The sequence below is a fragment of the Silene latifolia genome, chromosome X, assembly GCF_048544455.1.
Source record: "Silene latifolia isolate original U9 population chromosome X, ASM4854445v1, whole genome shotgun sequence".
Lineage (NCBI taxonomy): Eukaryota > Viridiplantae > Streptophyta > Magnoliopsida > Caryophyllales > Caryophyllaceae > Silene > Silene latifolia.
In genome coordinates this window covers 239,942,703-239,967,564 of record NC_133537.1, presented here as the reverse complement: position 1 = coordinate 239,967,564, position 24,862 = coordinate 239,942,703, and the positions used below count along the sequence as shown (strand labels likewise).

Sequence of the window (24,862 nt, the reverse complement as noted above, 5' to 3'; positions counted from 1 at the left end):
CCATTTTTTAATCTGCCATCCTTTCATTTCATCCAAAAATAAAAAACAATCTGCACCTCACAATAGCAACCTTAGATTCGATGGTCTTCTTTTCAAATCAAAATAAGGAGGTGTTAATTAAAGCTCTGTATGTTCGCTTCTTGAGATTTCGAGTGCTTGATTGAATTTAGTATATCTTTGATTTAGTATTTCAAATTCGATTGCTCAAATTTGTGGATCCATCCATCATCGGCCTCGCCGAATTGGACCCTCGATGCATGTGTAGGTGTATCGGTTGCCGGATCAAACTAAGCCACCGAGAAAAACGATCTTAATCAATTTATGAGAATAATAAATTGAAAGAAGGTATTCGGTCTACTGTTGGATCTTAATTGCCGGTTCATCACCATTAAACTTGTGCAGATGTAAATATGTGTTCGATATGTGTTTAGATGATATCGATTGCTAAGGATATTTTTGTGCATGCTTTTTTTTCCTGTATTTGCAGGATTTGTACATCTATTTATAGACGGACCTCCGGTTATCTATCTTCAATGGAGTTAGAAAGGCATTTTAGCAGATAAAACTACTGTCGGGATGATGTAATAGGCTCAAATAAAGGTACTTGTTATTGCAGAGTGAATATAATCATAATCATTGGGGATATGTATTGCAGATACTTGTTATGGCGAGGTCTTAGATTTAAGTTTTTTGCGGTGTCACTTGTCAGTATGACTTAATGTTTAATTGAGATGAAACGCAGTTGAAACGCAAGCTAAACAAACACAACATTATACACTTTATGCATTATTTCCAAAAAAATTGTTTTATTTTACTTGTTTGTAGTTTGATTGTGTGACTGGGTTTACTGCAGCTTGCTTTCATATATGGAGCGCCTGGTTTGGTAAAGCTTCTTTATGGGATGGGTGGAACGATGACAAAGGTAATAGATATTGCAGGTTGACTGTAATTATTTGAGATACTCATTGCAGATATTGCTTATAATTAAGTTTGAGCTTTAACTTTTTGTGTTGTCAGTATACCTTTAAGTGCAACAAAAGGTTTGCTTATTTGTAGTCTGATTGTGTGACTTGTTTTTTTATCTACAGTTTCGCATTTATTATATTGAGTTTATTATATTGAGTCCCTGGGTTAGAAAACATGAATTATCGGGACAGATTGAACGATGATAAAGGTAAATCAATATTAATCTAATTAGCGGTAGTAGAGTATTGAACATAAAAGTAACCTTGCTAAATTACGCATAAGAATAGAAACCTTATTCTCACAAGTGTATCAAAATCAAACCAAAATAACATCGTAAGAGTTTGACAAACATGAAAATTATGAAAGTAGATCACTAAAATAACTCATAATATTGCTCAAAATAGGTCTAAGTTGACTTTCCGATGAACTCGGCCTCATCTGGAGCATGTTTTTTTGTGGTGCTTAACTGCCCATCATCTTCAAATTCATATGCATCTAGGGAACGCTTTGTCGGCGTGATATTCACTGAGCTCGTGACGGACTCATCCTCAACAGTACTTTGGATGGACTCCTGATCGATTTGATATCATTTTAATGAAAATGGTTTCTGTAATTTGTATTGAAAATGAAATATCACCTTTTCTTTACCATTTTGTACGCTCTCTGTAACACCCGCGAATTTCCCACGTTGACATTTTAAAATTTATTAAACCGTTTGATTACTTTACTTTATATTTTTGAATTATTCAATTTAATTAATTTTATTTTAAATACGATTTTTATAAAAGTAATATATATAAAAGCTCATTTATATAAAAATACGTATTTTAGTCGGACAGTAATAATAGTGACAATACTAATATTAGTTTCCGTCTCAAGTTAATATAGACTCGAGACACTTTTCCGTCTAACATTAGACCGTCACATTTCAATTGGGAGTCTTGTCTAAACTCGGACCAACCATATGTCGACAACACGTACCCCTTATCCACCCCACACTCTACCTTTATATAATTATTATTATTATTATATATTATTATTATTATTATTATTATTATATATTATTGTTTTTACGCTACTCTACCCGTGTCCCACCCCCTCATCCCTTCTTCTTCTTCTTTTTCGAATAAATCAAGCAGCAGTCACCAGTAAACAACAACACCAACTGCAACACCATTTTCGCGAGCTTCAATCCCAGATTTCTCCCTCGTCTCTCCACCTTTTCCTCTAATTTTTACACCATTCTCTTCCTCGTTTCTTCCTCATTCTTTTAAGGTAAGAAAGCTTTGATTTTGTTGAATTTTCGAAATGGGCATCTTATGATAAACTCGGTTTTGGTGACTCATATGACTCGTTTTTCCTCTTTGAAGCTGAAAACCTTGAAGACTGAAGAAAAACGCATGTTTTGGGGATGTTTTACTCGGGAATTCGAGAGCTAAGGTAACGGTGATAGGTTACTCGACAAAACGTCGGGAAACTCGCCCTTCTTACTCGGCATTGTCTTTGTTTACTGTAAAGTTTAAGTAAAGTTTAAGTCTTTACTGTGTTCGTCATGGATGGGTTTGATTTTATGATGCTCGAGGTCAGTTTACATGGCTGGTTTTTGGTGTCTTCGTGGTTCGTCCCATAGGGAGTAGTCGGCCATGGTGTTGTCAAACATGGGCTGTCGATTTCTTTTTTGTGCGAGTAAATGGACATCTTGTTTGCTGATTTTATGGGTTTACTTATGGCAGGAATTGGGTGGTGTTTATCCTTGTTATAGTCGTACTCATTCCGTCTCGAATTTACCTTTTGTTGTCTGTCTGAAATCGTACATTTGTTGGGCTGCTCACCCCAGTTTTATCCTCCATTTTACTGCTCTTGTCATCTGTTTTGGGACGGATTAAACGGTCCCTCTGATCGGTTTTCCTACTAGTGTCTTTACGCAAATGTCGTCACATGTATACCCGATATTTTCCCGCTTGAAAAACTCAGTTTTTGAATTGTTGGTGCCCTGCTTTGGAACCGTGTTTAGGACTGTTTTACTCCCTGTTTTGAGGGTTGTTTGTGTGGTTTAATGATGACGTGAAGGCCGTGTTTGGCCGCGGATATGGACTGACCATAGGTGGCAGTGGCCACGGCATCGTTGTGGGTTGAATGGCCTCATCCATGGCCCGGTTTTGTCAGTTGTAGTCACGGTGTAAGTGTGTCCTTCCCGTAGTTCTGTCTTCTTGTTTTATGCTTGGGCAATTCTTTTATGATCAATCTATGTTGGGCTTGAATTATTGGATCTTTTGGGCTTCATTTCTTGCATCTTTTGGACTCGGTTTCTAATTCCGGTTGGACTCACTTGCCTACTTTATTTAGACTCATTTTCTTGGTGGGTTTGGACTCACCACCATTAAATTGATGGGCTTACTAAAATTTAATGGTAGGGCCCATTTTGCCTTTTGTATTAAAATTTTGGTTGCATTCCGTTAATTTTCATATGACGTAAATTACCCACTACTACTTGTTATACCTTATTCGTTTTATTTAACCGGCATGTATAACTATAAAATGAAATGTTTATTTTATATATTACAAGTATGAAAAGATGATTATAAATAATTACTTGTAAGGGTCGTATTCTTTTAGAAATGTCATGATACTATCATATATGATTGGTTTACATTTACGCCTTACTTGTGCCGTTCTGCCAAGTATTGGTTTACGCCGCTCTCGTGCCGTTCAGCTGGGAGTTGGTTGATTTATGTTTTTCCCGCCCCTTTCTGACCGTTTCGCCGATTGTGGGTTAGCTTATATCGTATTCTCGTGATAATGCCTTTATGCTATACCGTATTGCTTGACTTATCTTTACGCCTCTTTCTGATCGTTTCGCCGATTGTGGGTTCTCGACTTAGTTACGTCGATCGAGTCTTGGATGCGGATCGTTACTCGCCGCATGTCGAATCGGGGACCGTTCGCCCGAGAGTCCGGCGATTTAGACTAGGACCGAGTCTTGGGAGTACCATTGTCGTCCTACCAGGGGAATTATATATTGATATATGAGTAGTAAAGGTCTTGCTTGGTTATAGATATTGGTATTTGTCTTTCAAGGTAAGAGTTATGCCTTGTGTTGTTTGTCTTGGTCCTATCGAATACTAGGGGTGAGCTATAAGCCCTCTAGTTGCGATATGATCGTCGGGATTAATGCTCCCATCCATTCTTATGGTGAGATGCAAGCCATAAGTATGAATGTGACATTGGTAGCCACGTCCCGTGCAATGTTGGCTAAGTGGTTTTCCAAGTAATGGCTACAGTTTCTATTTTTGTAATTTGTATTGATTGATCCCTACTTGACTATTTCACATGATTCGGATTCCAATCTCACATCTATGTTGTATTTCCTTGAAATGCATGCTTTGGTGTAGATTACCGTATTCTTGTCTCTCATATTATTAAATTGTCTCACATGAATAGTTGAATCTTTATTATGCTAATGTTATCTATCTTGTTCCATCTCATTTAGTTACCATGTTTAATTATAAACTTAATATACATATCTTTTGTAAGTATCTTATATGACTTACCTGTTTTAGTTCTTTCTTATGTTCGTTTCGACATTTTGTGGCTGGGAGAACCTTGAATTACTCCCCCACTGACTGTGGCGTCCATGTTTACATGAATGACAGGTATTAGTGGTGCGTTCATGGGGTGAAGACATGTGTGAGCTAGCGAGCACTTTGGCCTAGTAGTTGGTTTATTAGGATTGTTTAGACTCACCTTTTATTGTATTGTCATTCGAGGGATATATTTTCCCTCACCTTGACTATCACGTTTGTATAATTTAATATTTATTTCCGCATTATTTATTTATGTTTTACATTTTAATGAACCCGCTCTTTAAACTTTAAAGGTTTCGAAAATTTTGTAATTTCCGCTTAAATTTATAACTTATGTTTTCCGAGTTTTTGCGGGGGTTCACAGTTGGTATCAGAGCCTATGTTGCTCCCAACGCACACACGTGTACCCCAAATTTAAATTTGAACTTGACCTTGAATAATGAATGAGAGATGGGTAGACTTAAGGACCTAAGGTGGTAGTCTATAGTGTGTTTGTTCTTTGTTAAGTTCTAACATGTTTGTTAATTGTCAATTATTGTTGTACCCTTGGATCAATAACCGTGAGCTTACTGACGTGAAGATCAAGATTTGGTGCCTATTGCCAAGAATTGAAGATTTGTTCAACCTTTGAAGAATGCTTCTCCTTCCTCGAAAATATTCTTCATTCTTTGTGTACCCTGCCTTATTCTTTACTTCTTGATGCTTACTTCTTCTTATAAACTCTCTTTTCTTTTCCTTGGAAGTTACTCTTGTAATCTCCCAACTTGTCCTTTGTTCTTTGCTTATCCTCCCTTAATGCCTTTTTTATAGTTCTTTTTCTTTTGTGAGATGTTAATTTTGGTTGGATAATTTGGCTTTGTGGAGTTTGTTTGTGGTTAACCCATAACTCTTGGTTTCGAGAAGTTGCGATGTTGGAAGGACTTAGGTAGTGTGGTGAGACATACTTAGTGATTCTTATACCTAGTTCTTTGGTAAAGTGAGTATAATTTATTGGTGGAATTATGTGTGTTAAGTGTGAGTTGCCTATGATACTAAGACTATGGAACTTGACCTTGTTGTTTATACTTGGAATTTGAGTATTTGGTAACTCGAGTTTTGTTGCTTGGGTTTTAACATGGAGTAGAGTTTATGATGAGAGCTTGGAAGGAAACACCTCTAGGACGTTGTTGGCCATTGGTGATGAAAGTGTTACTTGGAAATTTGAGTTGAACTCGAGGTTAGAATAGTCGGTATAATTTTGTGAGTGTTGTGATGATTACATAGGAACCAGGTTAGGTGAGAGTTGTTGCTAGTTTTGGGATCTCATTTGGGTATTCACTTTGTGGTACTGAGGATTAGTAGCCAGATTTCTTGAGATGTAATTATAAGTTGGGATCGATAGATGTTGAGTTGAGATGAGTTAGACTTTTTGGGTGGTTGTCTTGTGATCTGGAGAATGTCACCATCTATGCTTTAGGTTTCGAGAGTATAACAAGATCTCTTTGGGAGGATAGAATGTGCAAAGGAACTTTTGAATTTGGATGTTTGATCGAGGGTTATGCCATTTTGAGAAACTCATAATTGACACTAGTTGGATATGAATATAGCTTTGACCTTGATCTCGTGGAGGTTGTTTGTGGATGTTTAAGGATTTGGAGAGGTGAAATCACACTTTTTATGAAGCACCTTGTTTCATGGAATTGCTTAGGATGAAGTAACGTAAGTGTTTTGAGAAAATCCTTGGGAGTGATGTGGCTATGAGTTTTGTTGCTAGGAAGTTTTCGGAGCCACTTTGAATGATGTTGTTGTTTGAGATATGAGTACCTGGCGTTTCCTTTTTGTCTAATTCCCTTTCTTCTTTGACCATAAGCTTACCGTTCATACCTCTCTTCCTCGCTTCATCGTGCTCCTCCTTTAAGTTTGATACTGGTAACCTATAAAGCTCTATCTTTGACATCCTTGTTGATTTGACTTCGAATCTTACTCCTAGGAAGTTCATCATAGCTCTTTTGTTGGTTAAGTTTGAATTCTCTTAGCGTACTTTGTATTTTGATATTTAAGTTACTTTCCTTTTTGTACAACTTCTAAACTTTCAAGCTACCAGCTTTAATCTATATAATAACATAAAAAGGCAAGTTGAGCCTATTGACTTGACACATGGCACTACCAAACACCATGAAAATGCCATGTAGATATATCATATCTATGGAATAATGAAGAATGTATTTGATGGGGCATATTCTGCACCGCTGACCAAAGTCAACACACTGAGCAAGGTCAAAGATATCCACAGCAAGTCAACGACTTAGACTGTCTAGCCGATGCATCCCATCTGCCAGCGGCTAGCGACGTCTCGGCGACAACCCGCCCGGTAAATGACACATACCCGCGTACTCATATCCAAGACCCTCTGTCCTGCCGCCATAGGTTCATCGGCCGAGGGTAGAACGGTCTTTCCACCTGATAAGCCACTTGGCCACTTGGCCACTACGTGACAAAAGGTGAAAGCCTATAAATACTCCTCAACCTTCTTTGAGGAAAGGATCTCACAACTAAACCTAAATACACTATTCATCCTGTAACATCTCTCTTATCTCTCTACAATACATTCCTAGCCAATTAGCATACAACTTATACCTCTAAGTTCACCGACTTGGCGTCGGAGTGGGTACGCTGCACAAAGCCAAGCCCTCGCCTTCGTTCATTGTTGCAGGGGAGGCCGAGGGAGACGATAGAAGCACGAAGGGTCTAATCCAAGACATTATTCTACAAGCCACGGGTGGTAACGATACTTGCTCGGAATTATACCCGGAACAATTGGCGCTGCCTCGGGGAAAAAGACACTAGAAGCTAGTCACATTCATTCCCAAACAAAAAACACAAAACAAAAACCCACCCAAAAAGCTAAGAAAATGTCGAAACAACAAGATGCAATCAGAATCGACGAAACCGCATTTTACCAAGATGATACTTTCCACAATTCTGAGTCGACATGTTCCCTCCACCGGCGGTGTAATCCAACCGGAGTTCGGATGCCATCAATACCCGACACGCCGCCGCCCCGACCAACCAGGTCACCATCACGGGACATGTGGTTGACGTGGCAAGGTCAAGATGCTCCTGACCTAATTAGTAATACGCCCGCTCACACCGTCACGTCGACAAGAGCGGCGAAATCGTCCGGAGACCGGGGCCCAAAATATGACTCCGAGAAATTTGAACGAGCACTAGGAGAAGCCGCCCCAATCAAGACGCCGGGGAGCCCAAAGTGGGCGTGGTAGACCTAAGTCCTTCCCGCACTCGGGGGAGGACAGCGTCCCCGCCACACGAACGAGGCTCACCCCGAAGAAGCTGCAGGAGTCCGACTCAGCAGAGTTGGAGAAGAAGCCCGAGTCGAAGAAGGAGCCCCTCCCGTCACGGAGGAAGGAGCCAGGTTAGGGACGCAAGAAGCCGATCGCCGCGTGTCGTTCGACACATGGTTAGCGACCCCTCAACGCCTACGTCTTAGAAGTCCCTCTTAACCGAACAAGCTCAAGCTACCACCTCTGTCGTCAAGGGAGATGGTGATCCATCGACCACGCCGAGGCTTTCGAGTCTTACATGTCGGTATGGGAGCGGCCCACGAGGTCCAGTGCCGAATTTTCCCAACAACTTTGCATGGGATGGCTCGGAGCCGGGTGAAAGGACTTCCGACGGCTCGGTGTATTATTACGCCGACCTAAAGGGCGCTTTCCTAGCCCAATACTCCCGCAATAAGAGAAGGGCCGTAGAGACATCGACCTCCCGACCGTCGACAATTGGGGGCGAGTCTCTCCGAGCTACGTGAAGAGGTTTGATGAAAAGGTCCAAAGATTCGAGAAATTAATCCCGAGCCGGCGGCCTTGCGATGAGGGCCTCCCGAAGGAGAGATTTGAAAAATGAGCTCATCAAGTGCGGAGGCCTCGAGCATGGACGCCGCCAGCAGCGTTGGCGACCAAGCCATCAAGGTAGAAGACTATCACAAGGCCTCGGGTAGGCCCCGGCCAAGCCGAGCACCCAGGGGAAGGACGCCGTGGCGACAACAGGTCACGGTCCGACGAAAGACGCCGTAAGAATGATAGGTCGCGGTCGACAAGCCTCGCTGGAAACAAAGCTCGGCGGATACCCGGGAGCTCGAACGTACTACAAAAAACAAGATTGAAAATCACACCCCCCGGTTATATCACCGCCAAGTTTTCGCTTTAAGCAAGAACGAGGGCCGAAATGGGAAAGACCCCTAGGCGAGGAGTGACGGTGACACGAGCCAAGATCACCGCAAGTACCACGCCACACCGACACCTTACCAACGATTGCGACACCGAAGGATGCCATTGAGAACTAATCCGAAGGGGAGCCTCGAAATATGTTGCCAAGGGCCGAAAACTGATCTGGCGGACCGAACAAGTCCGCCGCCGAGCGTTTAGAGTAGTCAATGTCGTCATCGTGACAACGAAGCGGTGGTCCGCTCACGGGGCACAAACGGCCCCATGATGAGCCTCATCCGGCCATCAACTTTGTGCCCAACACAAAGAACCCCGCCTCCCAAAGATCCCGGACATGACCATTGGACAAGAAGACTACGATGGAGTCGTCGCTTTTCATAAACCCACTTACAACGCTGGACATAGCCAACCACTTGGTGAAGCGATGCCGATTGACACGGGCGCCTACACAAACGTTATGTACGAGAGAATGCTTTCTCGGCCTCGGATCAAGATCGAAGATCTGAACCCCCGCACCGACCCATTGTACGACTTTTCTGGGACGGCCTGGTACCCACAGGGTCGGTTAGATTGCCGGTGAAGTTCGGCGAGGGGAATACGACCAAAAGCGTTATGTCCGAATTCATAGTCATCGACGGCGTGTCCGCCCACAACGTTCTCGTAGGCCGGGTCACTTTGAGCGAGATCGACGCCGTGGTATCCATCGTGACCCCGACATCGATATATGTCTCGGACCGGGGGGAGGCGCAGAAGCTCACCTCGAAAGACGAAGACCCCGATTTATGGGAGGTTTACGCTAATAGCTCGAAGGCCGACATCGTTATTATCGGCCAAACGGAGACGTGTTCGAGCACGCCTTGAAGCTTACCTCATTGGCCTCAAACAATGAATCCAAATATGAGGCGGTAATAACCGGAGTTGAGCTAGCTAAAGCCACGGAGCGAGCGTATCATGGTGACAACGGACTCACTATTAGCGGCCAACCGATCAAAGGCGAGTGCGAAGCCCAAGACTACGGACAATCGTGTATCCGGTGAGGTTAGAGCCATCGCCTTGAACTAAAAACCTTCCTGGATACGAAAGTACACCCCGGATCCGGGAGCGGCCAGGACCATTGGCATGGTCGAAGGAGCAGAGACCGAGGAGGTAGAGATTGACCACCGCCGCACCGTAACAAACTCGGTGTCAACCTGGAACCAAAATTCAGAGCCGACCTCCTAGATCTGCTGAGGAGAAATAAAGATGTTTTCGCATACTCGGCGGCCGAGATGCCGGCGTGGCCGGAGGTGATTGTTCACAAGGTCGAACGTACTCCCCGCCGCTCGCCCATCAAGCGAGAAAGGAACTCCTCCGCCGAGAAGGACGACGCCATCAAAGCCGAAGTAGATAAACTACTAGCGGCGGGTTTTATCATGCCTTGTACTTACCCCGAGTGGTTAGCCAATGTTGTAATGGTGAAGAAGTCATCGGGGGCATGGAGAATGTGTGTAGACTTTACCAACCTTAATAAAGCATGCCCCAAAGATTGTTATCCCTTGCCTCGAATAGATAGTTTGATCGACGCCACGGCGGCTGGCTACACCATCTTGAGCCTCTTCGGACGCCTTCTCGGGATATCACCAAGTGTTTATGGCAAGAAGAAGACATGCCTAAATGTGCACTTATCACCGCCAACGGCACGTACATGTACAAAATGATGCCGTTTGGTTTGAAGAACGCCGAGCAACGTACACAAGGTCAGGTGGACAAAGTGTTCCAGAACCAAAAAGGACGAAACATTGAGGCTTACGTCGACGATGCTATTGTAAAAAGCAAGTCCGACAAATGAGCATCCGGCCGATTTACACGAGACATTTTGTTCACTAAGGAAATACAAGATGAAGCTCAACCCAATGAAATGCAACTTCGGTGTCCGGCGGGTAAATTCCTTGGTGTACTTGTCAGCGCCAGAGGCATAGATGCCAATCCGGACAAAGTCCGAGCAATCCTGACTGCTTTAACCAAGGAATCGAAAAGAGGTTATGATCTTGACCAGGAGGATGGCGGCTCTCCCGTTTCATCTCCCTACACCGACAAGAGCACCCCATTCTTCAAAGTGTTGAAAGGAAATAAAGACTTCACCGGGGAGGAACAGAGCACGGCTTTCAAACAACTAAAAGCTCACCTTCGACCCTCCCGACTGGGCCCAGCCGATATTGGGGAGACGCTATACCTATACATAGCGATTACCTCGGCACCACGGTCGGCCGCCGTGATCATCGAGGGAAGAAGACAAACAAGAACACCCATCTACTTCGTCGACCATACACTCGTTGCTGCCGAGAGAAATTACCCACTAATTGAAAAAGCCCTTCGTTGTCATTGCCACAAGGAAGTTAAAACCCTACTTCGATGCACACCCCGTGACGGTCCGACCGATCACCAGATTGGAGAAAGCCTTGGAAAAATTCGAGCAATCCCAAGAGCTCATCAAATGGGCAAGTGAACTTTCGGTTTCGGCATTCAATACAAGCCAAGGCCTTCGATAAAGGGGCAAGCGCTTGATTTCTGGCCGAATGCACATATCAGGAAGAGCCAAACCCGGGAATATGGGAGGTCTACACCGACGGCTCCTCCACGACGAATAGCTCGGAGCCGCATCCTTATCATCAGCCCAAACGGGGACGAGTTTGAGTACGCCCTGAAATTCACCTTCTCGGCCTCGAACAATGAGTCCGAATACGAGGCGGTGATAACCGAGTCGAGTTAGCTAGAGGCCGCCGAGGAGCGAACACATTGTCTTTGAAATCGACTCTGCTTGGTTACCAACCAAATCAGAGGGGAGTATGAGGCTCGGGACGACGGAATGGTAAGGTACCTGGAAAGGGTAAAAGCCGATGTAGCAAAATTGAAATCCTTCCAAATCCAAAGTCGTTCCCGCATCCGAGAACAACCGAGCCGACGCTCTCTCTAAACCGCCACCAACCATCAAGAATGTCACCGACCGTCTTTGGTAGATATCGTGAATGCGAAAAGCATCGCTGAGACCGTCGGCATGATAGGTAACATAGAGACCGAGACAACGTGGATGACTCCGATAATGAGATATAAACTTACAGTGTGAATCGCCGAGGGCCGCAACCCTCTCGCCAAAATAAAAAGGATCGCCGCTGGTACTTGGTGTTCGAAGGGGGGAACGTATGGAAGATCCGTAATAAGACCGCTCTTGAAGTGTGTCGGTCTGGCCCGCCGACGCAGAATCGACATCGACGAAATTCACGAAGGCATCTGTGGGCATCACATGGGGCAAGAACACTAGCCCACAAAGCTCTCCGAGCCGGCTACTCAGCCCACCATGCTTCAAGACTCTAGAACGAAGACCAAGAAGTGCACGAATCGTCGGATGCACGCCCGGTGATTCATGCTCCCTCCAGAGACCTACAACCGGTGCTTAGTCCCCTTCCCTTCGCGCAATGGGGGATGGACATGCTAGGGCCATTCCCAACAGCCTCCGGAGGAAGGAAGTTCTTAATCGTCGCCGTTGACTACTTCACCAAATGGGTTGAAGCCGTAGCAGCACCGGAAAGACCAAGACCACGGTAAATCGAAAGGTGATCTGGGGAAAACGTCATAACCCGCCGGATTGCCCCAAGTTATGGTATTTGACCACGCCGAGAATTTTGGAGCGACGATAATGAACTCGCTGAGGAGCTTGGCATCAAGTTCGCGTATTCCTCCGTCTCGCCACCCGCAGAGTAACGGTCAAAGTGAGGCGACCCAACAAAACCATCCTCAACGGCCAAGAAGACAAATTGAAGACCTTAAAGGAAGGTGGGCCGACGAACTACCCGGCGTCCGTGGTCCCTTCGAACCACGGAGAAAGAAGCAACGGATACACCCTTCCATCTAGTCTACGGCTCAAGCGATCCGCCGATCGATCGGCGACGGTGCCAACATTCGAACAACCACTTTTGACCCGGGCTTGAAAACGAGGAGGGCCTAAGGGTTTCCCTGACTGTCGAAGAAAGCCGAGACACGGCACGCCGAACCTCGGCCGTATATCGAACCGAATGAAGAGAGCCTTACAACCGAAGAGTCCACAAAAGGGACTTAAAAATAGGAGACCTAGTCCTAAGGAAGTCACCGCCACCAACAAAGGAAACATTCATGGCAAACGACGGCCAATCGGGAAGGTCCCTGCAGGGGTGGTCGAAGAGATGAGGCTGCACGCACTTGCTGAATGACATGGGAGGCGTGCCTTTGATGATGAGCCATTGGAACACCGACAACTTGAGAAAATACTTTGTATAGCGGCGGAGGTATCCAAACCCATTGTGGACACCCCAACGCACAATCATAACATATGAATGAAACGCCTGGTTCTCCATCAAAGTGTCTTTCCCCTCCAAGATTTGCCACCGGCGAGGAAAGAAACGCTTATCGGCCGCAACCCCGATTACCTCGGTGGCCAAAACCGAGAGCGACGGGAACACGACGGCCGATACGCTAAAAGAAAAACGTATACTCGCCGCATTGAGACGCCAATCTAGCGGTCCAATATGCCTACACATTCTGACGACGCTTCTCGAAGCCGCAACCCCGATTACCTCGGTGGCCGAGAGCGACGGAACACGACGGCCGATACGCTAAAAGAAAAAACGTATACTCGCCGCAATTGAGACGCCAATCTAGCGGTCAATATGCCTACACGATTCACGACGCTTATCGAAGCCGCAACCCCGATTACCTCCAAAAGCCGAGAGCGACGGGAACACGACGGCCGATACGCTAAAAGAAAAACGTATACTCGGTAGCAATTGAGACGCCCATCTAGCGGTCCAATATGCCTACACGATTCTGACGGGACGCTTATCGAAGCCGCAACCCCGATTACCTCGGCCAAAGCCGAGAGCGACGGGAACACGACGGGCCGATACGCTAAAAGAAAAACGTATACTCGCCAGCAATTGAGACGCCAATCTAGCGGTCAATATGCCTACACGATTCTGACGGACGCTTATCGAAGCCGCAACCCCGATTACTCTTGGCCAAAGCCGAGAGCGACGGGAACACGACGGCCGATACGCTAAAAGAAAAACGTATACTCGCCGCACCGAGACGCCCATCTAGCGGTCAATATGCCTACACGCTTACGACGCTAAAGACGCGTTGACACAAGACGTGCATTCAAACTGCCTCGGCCATGTCATGTGTGAAAACAAACGCACTCAACTAGTAAAGTGGAAGAACGAACGAGAGAACCGTAATCAAAGCCCCGGCCAAGCCAAAGGCCGACAAAATAACTTTATTAAGAATGATCACAAGGAGAGTACAAACGACGGCTGTCCCGTTGGGGTAGCCTAAACTCTACCTACCAAAGCATTACAAAAGCAAAGAAACGAAAGGAAAGCAAAAGATTACGGACTTAGGATTTGAAGCGCCAAAAGAATGGCGGGGAGAGAAGGCTCAATAATTGGCCCCCGAATCGCATTAAAGCTATCCGAGACGCCGGTGAGTCCGGTGACGACCGCCCGTCTCCCTATGCCTCGCTGTTGCCCTCCATCGCAGCAACATCATCCTCGGTGGCGGCTGGAGGAAGGTTGACCGTCTCCGGCAACTCGTTGGCCTCGGTATGCCGAGCGCCTTCGCCGCCTCCGCCTTCTCGCAGCCGCCTCTCACAGCCTCGCCTATCTCATCCAGGAACCGATCATATTTATCCCACGGGAAGGAGCGTCGGGGACAGACCTTCGATCGCCTCCCGGCCGCCTCTCCTCGGCTGGTCCCTGAATCGGGGCGCACATTTTAGGGAGGAGATCACATTGGAGCATTTCAATATCCTTCTCTTTTTGAGCAAGGATAGCACGCACGTCACTAAGCACCTCCTTTGCTTGTGGAACCGCTCCTCCCACTCGTCCCTCTTGCAACCACGGCGTCATAGGCACCTTTGTACCTATCCCGCTCCTCCATCATCTTGGCGTGGCGCCATCAAGATTCTCAACTTTGGCCCTCTCGGCCCTCGGCGACCTCTCGGCCTCCTCCGCACGCCCCACGGCGACACGAAGATCCACTGAGCCTTCCCGCTTCCTCCTTGCGGCGGAGAGATCAAGCTTGAGCCGTGCAATCACTGTCCGGGACCGGGCGTGGCCCTTTCTTGCTCTGGATAAGAGACACGGCCGGCGACTCCATCTCCCCACCTCTTATATATCTTCTCGCCCGCCACGAGCTCGGCGGGGTAACCTTCTCGGGAAAGGAGTCCACGACGACGTTTTGCCACCACCTTCTCGGTAGCCTTCTCACCGCCTCCTCGGCCGCTTCCCCGCTCGCCGTTCGGTGAGAACGGCGCGCCGACAGTTGATCTACAAAAAATGACACAGAGCATCCATGTCACCTTGTGTTGGCACGTCGAAAGCTTTGTCACCAGGGAATGTCCAACGAGCCACCAAATCCGAACCACATGTTAAGTCCGTACCGTTTGAACCCTCTTATTTGGAGGGTCAGGGAGCAGCTCCTCCCCGGAACGGTGGAAGCAAAGCGGTGGGTCTTTCCTCTTCCTCGGAGAAGGGACCTTAGCGCAGCGATTGCCTCCTCCTCGAAATGTTGATCACCTCCACACGAGCCTTTTCGGCCGGGGGTCGAAGAGGAGTCGCACTGACACAATCTGACCGCCGATCGGGACGTCGCTTCTTCGGTCTCTTCGGCACGCCGTCAAGAACCCGTGCTCGAGCCGTCTCCCGATCCAACGCCCTCGATCGCTTTTCCATGAGCTCGTTAGGGGATAGCCGCGATCTTTCGTTTCACCTTTGTGGATGACGGTGAGAACCTTCCCGTCCTTATCAAGCCCCACCTCTTCAGTCCCTCTCGGGCAGATCCGGCCAAATCGATCTGCAAGAAACCGAACAAGAGTTACATAAAAGAAGTAAAAACAAAGCTCGAAAAAAGGAACATAACGAGCGGTGGGCCTCTCACACCGACCCCACTCACCCCATTGAGGGCGGTATGAGGCCGACGCGGCATAACGACTCGTCTGAAGAATAATCGAGTCTGGGGCGCCATCCCTCCTCGGCGTCAAATAGCCGCATTGCCGTTTCTCATCCTCCGAAAGAGGGACAAAAGAAGCGTCCATCTTAACCTTGCTACCCCGGGAGACGTATTTCTCATACTCTGCCCGGGTCTCACACCGTAAGTGAACAGGGCCCTGAAAAGACCGAGGCAACGGATAGTCCTCCCAAGACTTTGACATACACCCATCGCTCTTGCTACCTTTTTGAAGTAAGCTTGTTTACGGAGACATATCCCGCTCCATCCGCACGCCGTACCACCCCACCCTTTTGGCAAATGACGGTAAAGACTATGAAGTCGGCGGAATAAGTCGACCGTAGGGATCTCCCCTTTAAAGAGGCGAGCCACACAAAGCCGATTATCGTCCTCACGACCAACGGATGCGGTTGGGCCACGGCAAGATTCATAGCTCTGATGATGGGCACGAGGTGTTCGTTCAAAGGAAACCGGAGCCGTACTCCAATTGCACGATGTACACGCCGATATGACCTGGGGAGGACAAAGAGACCGCTGACCCTCCCGAGGGAAAACAATTTCATACCCCTCACCAAGGAAGAAGTGATCTCCGAAAAGAGTTTCCCCCGAGTCGCCATGCGAATTTATTTGTCCAGAACGGTCGAGAGGTCGTGCGAGCCTCACCATGGTCCGGAATAGCCCTCCTCCCACCACCAACTAAGCCCCTCACCACGATCCGGAGTGATAATCCTCCCGCCATCACCTAAGCCCCTCACCACGATCCGGAGTGATAATCCTCCCGCCATCACCGGAGCCCTCATCATCATCCTCATCTTCCAACTCCTCCGGAGGGGCGGATCGGCCTACGGGGAAGGAGACTTAGGGCCCCCAAACCTTAGCGGATGGCCTCCAAAGACCTCCTCCTCATCAAGACGCGACGGGAACCCCGGCGCGAAGTACCAATCCGGCGTCGAAGACATGATTCACAACAAATTACCAAAGAAAAAAAAAAAAAGTTTGCTTGTTTACCTTAAAGAAAAACACTCACGGATCGGATACTCCAAGATTAAGAAGAAGAAAACCCTTGAAAGTTTGGAGAGATGAAGATTTTAGAGAAAAATTTTCGAAAATAAAATGGAGGCCAAAATCACTAATAACTTCCCTATTTATAGAGAAAAGCCCATGAAGAGGGACCAATCAGGCACGACCCGTGAAGTGTCAACCAATCGGCGAACACACACGTGTCAAGCATGCAACCGCTTAATGTCAATCGTCGCAACAAATGAATGTCAATCAATGCAACATGACCAAGCGTCTTCAACAAGCCTATTCACATCTCTCGCGATCGTTCATTTCAAGCAAATTCTGGTATCTACTCTCCGGCCACCGATCAACCAAGTAATGGAGCACGGCCGGGGCAATCAAAGTCAACCTAAGACTCTCGGCCACTGGTCTCGGCCAACATGTTCCTTTTCCACATCGGATACCCTTTACGCATCCATGTGGATGGGGGATATGGTATATGGTGCGGCCTAACAAGAGCCACGCCGGACACAAGAAGACACCGACACAGAAATTTGCGGAAGTTTGTGCGAGAATATATGCTCAAGATACATCGAGCCCATACCACGGCATAGACTACGCCGGGGGCAAATTGATGGGGCATATTCTGCACCACGACCAAAGTCAACACACCGAGCAAGGTCAAAGATATCCACAAAGAAGTCAACGACTTAGATCGTCTAGCCGATGCATCCCATCGGCCAGCTAGCCAGCGTCTCGGCCGACAACCCGCCAAATGACACATACCACAGCGTACTCATATCCAAGACCCTCTCCGCCCGCCATAGGTTCATCGGCGAGGGTAGAAATCTGTCTTTTTCCACCGATAAGCCACTTGGCCACTTGGCCACTACGTGACAAAAGGTGAAAGCCTATAAATACTCCTCAACCTTCTTTGAGGAAAGGATCTCACAACTAAACCTAAATACACTATTCATCTGGTAACATCTCTCTTATCTCTCTACAATACATTCCTAGCCAATTAGCATACAACTTATACCTCTAAGTTCACCGACTTGGCGTCGGAGTGGGTACGCTTGCACAAAGCCAAGCCCCGCCTGTTCATTGTTGCAGGGGAGGCCGAGGGAGACGATAGAAGCACGAAGGGTCTAATCCAAGACATTATTCTACAAGCCACGGGTGGTAACGATACTTGCTCTGGAATTATACCCGGAACAGTATTAAAAAGGGATGTGTAGAGAGGGAGTATAATAATCAAAGAAACGGCAATGCCCATTCATCTAACGCATTTAACACCCCACTTTGATTAATTAGCATAAAGGACCCCGTCCATGTCTAATACCCCTATCTGTTGGCCTTCCATCTTCCATTAACCTACTATTATTACCAAGGTACTGTTATATACTTCCTCCCATCCAGACCAAAGGTTACAGTTGCTTTATCACACTTGCCGAGACACGTTTTGTAACGTGTATATCTTTAGTTACACATTATTAAAAATTATAAAAATTTGATATTGTTATAGCATTTATGACGATAAATCAAACAAGATCTCACATGACTATATTTTGTCTTATAGATTAAGAATAATATCAAAGATTCCATACGACCATGAATAGTCTAAAAAGAATCAGAATCCTTTTTCCTGGATGATATGGGAAAATTGTATATATATACGCTCTACATTATTTGGGTCAAAACCAACACAAGTACACAACAAAAGGTTCTTATAAACTATGCAATAGGTTAAATCTTGTGCAATCATATTGTTGTCTCCGTTGTGGTGGCTACAAGAAGTGCAATAGCTTCGACGACATCGCACTATGGAGTGCACGACTTTTCAAATGTCACAATGTACTCGAAGAAATAAGTACGGTACGGAGGTTGATATTTCATGGGAAATTATAGGGATTAGAGAAGATTAACAAGGGGTGATGAATACGGTTTCCATTGTGGCGTCTTAATTTTATAAGCGGAGACGATAGCGGGAATTGTCTTTCACCACTCAATTAAAATAAAGGAGAATATATGCAATGTCTTTGTTTTTAATGCTCTGTATATTCTAACAATGAATTGAAATAGGATGAGAATTTATAATTAGTCATTTCAAATCTTTTAAAAATATATGTATATTTGTTTTTGGGTGTAATAATATAATGTGGTGGTTTAAACCCGCCGAATATATGTGATAAATATATAATTTCAATACCTTTAAATTCATTGTTGGACGAACCATGTATTAGTAACAAATTTTTTCAAGCTTTTTTTAGCATATGCTAAATTACATATAGGAGAGTTTACAAGACAAGTAAGTATACTCCAACATCAATTGACCACAAAGTTTTTAGCACAATAGAATCAAACTAACACCAAAAACTACTTCTTTCCGTCAAAATAATTACATCTTTCTTTCCGGTCAATAATTTACATTTTTTTTTCCCTCATAAAATAAAGTAAGTATAAATTATTCATTGGGACACCGGATATAAGGAGTACATTGGTAGTGCTCTACAAAATAAATGAAAATATAAGAAAATATAAAACAAAAAAAAAAAAAGAAATAGATTATAGATATTCCATGATTATTTGCAAAGATCAATATACATATAAGGTACCATTTGAATTTTTTTTATATTAAATCAACAATTTAATATTAGCTTTATTTATAAAAATCTCCAACAAAATATTAACCTAAAAATTGCAAACAGTGTCGGTGATGAACTGATGTTTGTTAATGTTAGACAACTACTCCCCATGTTCCGTCATTTGTTTACTTTTGATTTTGTCACAAAGACCAATGAACCAAAAGGGGTTAATTATTGGATATTAAGTAGACCAAATTGAATGTGTAGGATCAAATTGTCTATCAAAGTTATTTTTAAAATAGAAAATGGAATAAGTTAATAAATAACCCGGGATAGAGGGTACTTTGCTAACACTTTATCATATAGGGTACCAAGGAGTCAAAGTCAATACAAATTATTCCCTCCATGCCGGTCATTTGTTGTCTTTTGGTTTTGGCACAAAGACCAAGGAAAGAGGAGATGGCCAATAACTAAATGACAAGTGGAACAAATTGAGTGTGAATGATCAAATTACTCATTAAGTTCATTCTTAAAATAGAAAGGACAACAAATGACTGAGACACCCCAATATGGAAAAGGACAACAAATGACGGGGACAGAGGGAGTAGTTTTTTCAATCAGCTAAGTTCTATAATACATAATTATTACATAAATTCAAAACGTGCAAAATAACCGCTCTGCGAATTTCGCGGGTAGAAGAACTAGTTGTGCTGTAAAAAACCAATTGCAGCGTAAAAATACAATTGTAAAAACCCTAACCTTCTTATTACTTCTTCTGCCGTCAATTCTATCAAACAAAAGTTAACCCTAACAACTCTTCATCCCTCTTTGTCTACCATGCTTCTGTTATTTGAAAAAAACCTGCATATTTTCGCAAATGGTCTGTTCTGAAACTTACAAATTTTAGGAGGTTAGGTTTGTTTTTCCCATCATACACCAAATTATTATGTGTTCTTCTATATTTTGTGGATTTGGGCATTTGATACTAAAAAGTTAGTCAAAGTTTAGTTTATAAGGCATACGTTTATAACTTTTAATTGTTTTGCTTTTGAAGATTTAATTACTATAAGCATTTCACAAAAATCTTTGTGTCTCGACTCTCGATTCTTTTAATGTCTTGATTCTTTGAATTGAAATAAGATTTCACATAGTAGGTATCTTATCTATGACTTTACTTATATGTCTCTCACTTATGTTAAACATCAATAATATGCCAGATGTTAAGAGTGTAAATCTTTTGACGGCTGTTTGTTTGATTTTTCAGTTCTAGAGAATACAAGCTTGAAGGCTGTCGTTTGCAACGACTGATGATGCGAATAACATGCAACTGGCATTCTCAGGGTAATTCATTTATTCTTCTATTGTTTAGCTTGAATTGTTTAACTGCTTGGCTGTATTTTATAATATTACAAACAAAAAATAGAAAATACAGTCGATTATGAATGATCTGTTCTTATTTTGTGTTTGTAATATAAAACAGTTGATCCTAAATAATCTGTCTTATTTCGTGTTTATCAACTATGAAAGATCAGTTTTTTTGTTTGTAGTTGTAACACCCGCGAATTTTCCAATTGACATTTAAATTTTATTAAACCGTTTAATCACTTTATTTCATATTTTTGAATTATTCTATTTAATTAATTTTATGTCAAACACGATTTTTATAAACGTATTATATAAAAGCTCGTTTATATAAAAATACGTACGATTAAATTATATCTTTAAGGCATGATTTATATAATTATATATGTATACGTATTTTTGATCGGATAATAATAGTGACAGTAATAATAATCTTCGTCTCAATTTCCGTCTAGCTATAGACCGTCACATTTTCATAGGTAAGACTACCCTTAATCTCGACCAATCAAAATTCAACAACACTCATACACCTACTCACTCACAACTAGACCTGTCAAACGGGTCGGGCGGGTCGGGTCCCGGGTCAGGTTATACGGGTCGGGTCAGAATACGGGTCGGGTCAAATACGGGTCGGGTCAGATACGGGTCGGGTCATACGGGTCACGGGTCGGGTTAGGGTCAGAATACGGGTCAAGAAATAATTTTTAACGCCTTTTTTAAACGATTTTTTTAATTTAAAAAATATTTTTTAAAAAATTAAAATATGTTTAAAAATATTATTTTAGTCATATTCATCATATACAATAATTATATTGATATAATTATTAAAATAAAGTTTTTTTAATAATTATTTTATTATTAAATATTATAAAAGTTATATAAAATTGACTTTTTAGTTGAATTTTTAATTTTAAGTAATAAAAAAATAATTTTTTAACTATATTTTCAAATATAATATATAAATAATAATATTTTTAATAAAATTCATGATTTTCCCTTGACCCAACGGGTCGACCCGTTCGGGTCGGGTCTCGACCCTAAAATAACGGGTCATTTCGGATTCGGGTCAAACGGGTCGCGGGTCGAAAAAACCGGGTTTGTAACCCTAAGAAAACGGGTCGGGTCGGGTCGGGTTTTCGGGTCGGGTCGAGTTTTGACAGGTCTACTCACAACCCACACTTATATATTATTATTATTATTATTATTATTATTATTTATACTAATATTGTGTTGCCTGATGCCGTGTCCTTGCTTTCCCCACTCTTTCTTCTTCTTCTTTTCAAAAGAAAACAATACAACAGCAGCTATAGACAGAGCCGTACACACCATTTTCGCCACCTTCAACCATAGATCCCTTCTCCATTTCTCAGCCAAATTTCATAATACTTACTCCATTCTCTTCCTCATTCCTCCCTCATTATTTTAAGGTAATAAAGTCTTAATTTTGTAGAAGTTCGAAAATACCGTCTTAAATGACAACTCGGTTTCTCGCCTTAATCGACTCGTTTTTCCTTCTTTTAAGCTGAAGACTGAAGAAAGGCTCGTGCTTTGGACGTTTTTATTCGGGAATTCGAGAGTTAAAGGTAACGGTGATAGGTTACTCGACAACGGTCGAAATTTTCCGTCTTTTCTGTCGATTTACATGCTCGTGTTTGGTACTGTTTAGCTCTTTACATTTCCTTATTTGTGTGATAAAGTTAGTCTCAGTTTGGTGTTTGTGTGGGACTGTTCGAGCTCAATTTAAGCTGTGCTCCGCTACTTGGGTTCGGTTTTGGCTCGCTTGGATGGTGTGTGGTGGCTGTTTGGTTGTGGTTTGGGACGGGGAGAGAGTGAGCAGTCTTTCAGGACTGACTCGGGTTATCCCTTACCCGTGAGCTCCTGCTTTGGACCCGTCCCCAGTGCGCTCGAAATATGGTTCAAACTCGGACCGTTTCGTGTGTAAGTATGTAGTGTATTAGGCCGTGTTGCACCCTGTTTATGGGAATCGGTTTTTATATATAATTCGGGACTGGTTAAGGTAGTTTGCAGGTGTGCGGGATTCTGTTTTGGAGCCGTGAAAGGGGATGATGGAGTCTGTTTTTGGGTAGTTGAAAGGGAGATTATAGAGCCGTTTAGGGATGAAACTAGGACTGTTTTGGGACGGGTATAGGACGTGGGTTAGCGCTGTGTGGTGGCGGGTGGTGAGGCCGTGTAGGGCTTGAGTTGAGTCGTGTAAGAGTGTTGTCCAAATGACGACTTTGGGTTGGGTTATGAGTTGTGTTTGGGCGCAATTTGGTATGTTTGAAATAATTAATTTCCGTCTCGTATTTTATAAAACGTAATTCGTTAATATCGTGCCTCCACATAATTATTTTGTGGGACTCATTCGATTTAGTTTGTTGGGCTCATTTGATTTTAGTAATTAGGCTAGTTAGGTTTACTAAATTGGACCAATTATACTTAGTAAGTGTTGTTTGTCATATCTTTTCATTCGGGTTTGACCCGTTAATTTAATTGAACTCGTCATAATTATTTAGTTGGGTTTGAATGATTAAGTTATTGGACCATATCTAAATTATAGGTATTCTCATTGTCAAGACTGCTTCATTCGAATAGTTTAATGATCGTCTCGTATTTTAAATGGCCTAATCCGTCAAAGATCGTTCTTTATATATATATATTTCTCTCACATGAGTAAATAGTTGGACTTCACATGATTAGTTTGTTGTGCTTTACATGTTTAACTTGTTGGACATCATATGGTTCATTTGTTGGGCTTCAAGTGAGGCAATTGTTGGGCTTTACATGTTTTAGTTGTTGGACTCATCATGTTTTGATTGTCGGGCTAACCTTATATTCTGAAGTGGGCTCATGAATGAGTCACATAAGCCGGTTCACATTTTATTCCGTAATTTCATATAACGTAAATTATTCATTATCACTTGTTTTATTTTATTTAACCAGCATGTTAAATTATGAAATGGAATATTTATTGATATAAGCATGAAATATTTATTATTAAATAGTTATTTGTGAAGAGTCATATCCTTGATAATGTCTTGTATGGTTCGGTTGTGAGAGTCTTGGTCCTATCAGACACTAGGGGGTGAGCCATAGGCCCTCTAGTTGCGATATGATCGTCGGGACTGATATTCCCATCCGTACTTATGGTGAGATGCAAGCCATAAGTATGAGTGTGACATTAATAATCCCGTCCCATATGCATGAAAAGGTTATTATAAATAATTACTTGTAAGAGTCGTATTCTTGTAGAAATGTCATATTACCATCGTATGTGCTTGACATACTTTTTGCCTTGCTTGTCTTTATTCGGCAAGCACGGGTTTGACCTCGCTTGTCTTTGTTAAGCAAATACGGTTTTTGGCCTACTTGTCTTTGTTCGCAAGTACGGCTTTTGGCCACTGTCTTTGTTACGCAAGTGAGTCTTATCTTAGTCTTTCCGCCACTTTCGTCTTTGTTCGCGATTAGGGGTACTCGGTCTCCTTAGTAGTCGAGTCTTGGGTGCGTCTTTGTCTTTGGGCGCACGTCGAATCGGGATGTACACCCGAGAATCTGCAGATTTAGACTAGGACCGTATTATTATCGTAGTCCTACCCGGGGAAATTATAGTCTAAGAGTGATAAATGTCTTGCATTATTTGGATGGTTACTTTGGTCATATCTCCTTGAAATACGTGCTCGTGGCTAAGTGGCCGTGTCAGTTTCCTTGTCCTTCTTTTCCATTTATTTATTGTTGTTTACGCCTTACTTTTTTATTTCATCATTTCTTTTACTCTTGTTGGTTTAAACACGTATAATCTCATGTTTAGTTATGATTCGATTCACTAATGTCTTATCTAATATGATTGTTTGTTTACGTTCTTTGTTATGTTCGTTTCGACATATTGTGGCTGGGAGAACCTTGAGTTACTCCCCACTGACCGTGGCGTTCATGTTTACATGAATGACAGGTTGTGAAGATGCTTACGTGGGGAAGACGTGTGGGCTAGCGAGAACTAAACCCTTGGACCTTAGTTGCTAGTTTAGAAACTCCTTATATGTTTATTCGTGGGATATCTTTTCCCCGCCTTCTAGACTTGGGTTGTATTAACCTGATTTTGTCTATTATTATATTTGTTTCATTTCTTTTC

General features: G+C 43.5%; 1 long non-coding RNA gene across 5 annotated transcripts; it reads left to right on the top strand.

Moving 5' to 3' along the window:
* LOC141623859 (uncharacterized) lies at positions 1 to 24,862 on the top strand. Of its 5 annotated transcripts, none has more exons than XR_012533684.1 (7): positions 1 to 127; positions 266 to 345; positions 488 to 600; positions 854 to 922; positions 2,337 to 2,406; positions 20,636 to 20,712; positions 24,683 to 24,862. It is a non-coding gene; the product is annotated as an uncharacterized LOC141623859 (long non-coding RNA). The 5 variants fall into 5 exon arrangements; XR_012533682.1 differs by adding an exon at positions 22,262 to 22,316 and having other exon boundaries at positions 1 to 345; XR_012533681.1 differs by adding an exon at positions 22,256 to 22,316 and having other exon boundaries at positions 1 to 345.